Below are 4,620 nucleotides of genomic sequence, written 5' to 3' on the forward strand. Positions count from 1 at the left end.
ATGTTCTAAATCCGTGTTGACTGTGTGTCAACAGACCGTTCTCTTCGAGGTAATTCATAACGCTGCAACACAATATATGTCCCAAAATCCTGCTGTATATTGACGATAATGATATAGGCCTGTAACTAAGTGGATTACTCCTATTACCTTTCTTGAATATTGGTGTGACCTGTGCATCTTTCCAGTGTTTGGGTACGGATCTTTCGTGGAGCGAACGGTTGTATATGATTGTTAAGAATCATCGGCAAACTCTGAAAAGAACCTAATTGGAATACAATCTGGACCAGAAGAGTTGCTTTTATTAAGTGATATTAAGTTGCTTCCCTACTCTGAGGATATCTACTTACCTACTTCTCTGTTACTCATGTTAGCAGCTGCTTTTGATTCGAATTCTGGAATATCCACGTAACAAAGAGGAAGCGCGAAGGTGTCTGTCGGTGTGGAAGACGCTCCGCATGCAATTGACGAGCAGCCCTCCTATTGCACTGAGTTTCGCCATATAATACCGTCATGTCAGCAGTTCACCATGCTCAACACTAATACACTACATTCTGTGCTGTAGTGAATTATTACTACTGGACAGTAGTACACTATGAACAAAGACCACAAAAGCACAAAAGCAGGGACAAACCTCTCTGCATTTGTCAAAAGTAGCTGAAAACCTTGATTCTTAACGTTACCGTGAAAAGTACCCGAAGCTTGTATGAACATGCATTAGAAGATGTCCCTTGTAATACCGAAAGGTTCTTTTGAATATGTAAACTTTGCAGTGCTATGCTTAAGTTAAAATTTATCCCCAGTTTTTGTCTACGTTCATGTAGAAGTTATAGCACAGTGAATTCGGATGAAACTCTTAAAAACACCCTGCACATTTACAGCAATTAATTATCAGGCACAAAATTTCATCAATAGTTGAAGACGCGACGGCAGCTTTTATAACGCATAGCCGGGGCTGCTCCAAAAACAGGCAATACGCGTTCATTTCACATCTCGTCGTCCTGCGTCGCGACCTTCAAACGCCTTTTCTGCTTGTCTGACGTGCAATGACGACGTGCGTTACTCTTATCGGAGGATCTTACAGTCTTAATTACGATTTGAAATGCCTTCCAATAAATGCTTTTCTCAAGTGTTTCAGTATCGAATCTATCTTCCAATCACCTGTCTTTTTTGTGATATACACAAAGTGAAAACATCGGACAAGATGAAATTAATTTCTGCGTCTACACTCCACAAGCCACCTTACGGTGAGTGATGGAGGGTGCTTCTATTAGCTTTATCGTTGCCCCTCTCCAGTGTTCCATGTTCCATTCGCAACTGGTGCGTGGGAAGAAAAGACTGTCGGTAAATCTCTGCACTAGCTCTAACTTCTCTGATTTTTCACGTTGTGGTCATTTTGCGAGACGCATCTGGGAGAAAGCAGTATGTTGGCTGACTCGTCTTGGAACATACCATCTCGGACTTTCAACAGTAAACATCTCAGTAATGCGCAACGTCTCTCTTGCAGCCCGCCACTTCGTGACGATCTCGCGTTTAATAAATGATCCCATGGCGAAACGGGCAGCCCTTCGATGTATATTTTCTGTCTCTTCTATTAATCCAGCTTGATAAGGACTCAGACTCATGAGTAATACGCAACAATCGGTTTGACAAGTATTTGTGAGGCACTTCTGTCATGGACGAATCTTCCAATGAATATGACCCTGGAATCTGCATTTTCTACAACTAATCATGTACTGTCATTGTGCTTTAGGTATCTCAATACGGTTACTTCGAGGAATTTTACGGATGTTTCCAGAATGAGATTTTCACTCTGCAGCTTAGTGTGTGCTGATGTGAAACTTCGTGGCAGATTAATACTGTGTGCCGGACCGAGACTCGAACTCGGGACCTTTGCCTTTCACGGGCAAGTGCTCTACCACCTGAGCTACCTAAGCACGACTCACGCCTCATCCTCACAGCTTTACTTCTGCCAGTACCTCGTCTCCTACCTTCCAAACTTTACAGAAGCTCTCCTGCGAACCTTGCAGAACTAGCACTCCTGAAAGAAAGGAGTTTGGAAGGTAGGAGACGAGGTACTGGCAGAAGTAAAGCTGTGAGGACGGGGCGTGATTCGTGCTTGGGTAGCTCAGCTGGTAGAGCACTTGCCCGCGAAAGGTAAAGGTCCTGAGTTCGAGTCTCGGTCCGGCACACAGTTTTAATCTGCCAGGAAGTCTCTTTGCGGATGTTACTGTAAACAGTGGTTTATCGACGGTATCATAATGCAACAGCGACGGATCTCTACGCCTGTTTGTACGCAGTATGTTACACTTATTTAAGTTCAGGGTGAACTGTCTTCCACAAGTCTTCCTGCATCTCTCTGCTATCTTCCGTCGTTGCAATCTGTTTAATAGACAACAGCGACGTTATTCAATAGATCTTGTTAAACAACCGTGTGTGGTTGTTAGATCCTCATCGGGCGCCACCCAGGTGGCAGATAGAAAGAAGCCTCCCAGATATGTGAGGCACTGGGGAAATAAAATACCCAGGTTGCAACAAATGCTAATACAGGCCTAAGCTCATTAGTGTCTGATGTGGCATCCAGCCGTTAGTGGACAACATTTCTTTACCAAGTTGGACAGCCGCTACAGATCAAGTCTTTAAAAATTGTGATCTGCAACTGAGATCACCACAGTCACCTACATCTCGAAAAATCTTGATAGCACAACAGCAAAAATGTCCACTACCCAAGACCTGAATAAATGTGCTGGGCTTTCCTGGTCATTGGATACTGGGGGACCAGGAACGTCATGAAAAAGGAGAAGGGTCGCAGTTTCTTAAAATCTCTTCGCAAACACAATATTTGTACAGTCAACACACATATGCTGGTCAGACTAGGCAAACTTAAACAGCATGCATATATACTACACCAATTGACAATTTCTGACAAGGGAACCTCCCCATCGCACACCCGTCAGATTTAGTTATAAGTTGGCACAGTGGATAGGCCTTGAAAAACTGAACACAGATCAATCGAGAAAACAGGAAGAAGTTGTGTGGAAGTATGAAAAAAATAAGCAAAATATACAAACTGAATAGTCTATGCATATGATATGCAACATCAAGGACAGCCTGAGCTCACGCGCGCCGTGGTCACGTGGTTAGCGTGAGCAGCTGAATTACGAGAGGTCCTTGGTTGAAATCTTCCCTCGAGTGAAAATTTTAATTTTTTATTTTCAGACAATTATTATCTGTCCGTCCGTCAGTCAGATGCGATCACTTTTTTGGGAGTGATTATCACACCCACAAGAAAACCTAAATCGGGCAAGGTAGAAGAATCTTTTTACCCATTCGCCAAGTGTACAAGTTAGGCGGGTCGACAACATATGCCGTCACCAGTGTCGTGTAGAATATATCAGACGTGTTTTCCTGTGGAGGAATCGGTTGGCCTATGACCTTGTGATCAAATGTTTTCGGTTCCCATTGGAGAGGCACGTCCTTTCGTCTACTAATCGCACGGTTTAGCGGTGCGGTCGCAAAACACTGACACTAAACTTATTACAGTGAACAGAGACGTCAATGAACGAACGGACAGATAATAATTGTCTGAAAATAAAAAATTAAAATTTTCACTCGAGGGAACACTTGATCCAAGGATCTCTCCTACTGCAGTTGCTCACGCTAACCACGGGACCACGGCGCTCATGGGCGCATATTCTCCGAGATGTTGCTTATCTTAGCATGGACTACTCAGTTTGTATATTTTGCTTATTTTTTTTCATACTTCCACATAACTTCTTCCTGTTTTCTCGATTGATCTGTGTTCAGTTTTTCAAGGCCTATCCACTGTGCCAACTTATAAGTAAATCTGAGGGGGGTGCGATGGGGAGGTTCCCTTGTAAAGAACAGAGACATTGCTGAACAAGAATAACCACAGGAAATGGTGGACGACATGAAACACAGTACATATATAGCAGAGGCGCAGTGGTACATTTATAACGAAAAATGGCAAAGATTTCACCACATGGGAGGCAGGATGACAAGCGTAAGTAACGTTCATATTTGACAAAGGGTAAGACTCTCAACGTAAAAGTCCATATCGGACTCTCAGTAAGAAATATGCTCTCCTCAGGCACTAATGCACATTTTGCACCTGTTATTTATGCTGGCTACCAACTATTGAGGAGTCCTTGGAGGATATTGTCCCACTCCTTATTCAAGGGGGTTTCCAGGTGTCATGCGGTTCGGAGAGGGGTGTTCTTTAAGAAATACGTATCAATAGCAACCCAGGAATTCTCTATAGGGTTTAGGTCTGGGGGATACGCAAGCCATTCCATACGTTCAATATCTTCACTTTCCAGTGTGTCAGACCCCATAGCCACCGTGCGTGGGCGGGCACTGTCGTCCATAGACAGAAAGCTGGGACCTACCACACCACTAATAAGATGGCCATGATCCGGATTAATCTCCCTACAGTACCCCTGGGCTGTTGCGCACCTCGCGCAAAGATACACAGTAGTGAAACTTCCTGGCAGATTAAAACTGTGTGCCCGACCGAGACTCGAACTCGGGACCTTTGCCTTTCGCGGGCAAAGGTCCCGAGTTCGAGTCTCGGTCGGGCACACAGTTTTAATCTGCCAGGAA

Source organism: Schistocerca nitens, chromosome 2 (genome assembly GCF_023898315.1).
Source record: "Schistocerca nitens isolate TAMUIC-IGC-003100 chromosome 2, iqSchNite1.1, whole genome shotgun sequence".
NCBI classification, from domain to species: Eukaryota; Metazoa; Arthropoda; class Insecta; order Orthoptera; family Acrididae; genus Schistocerca; species Schistocerca nitens.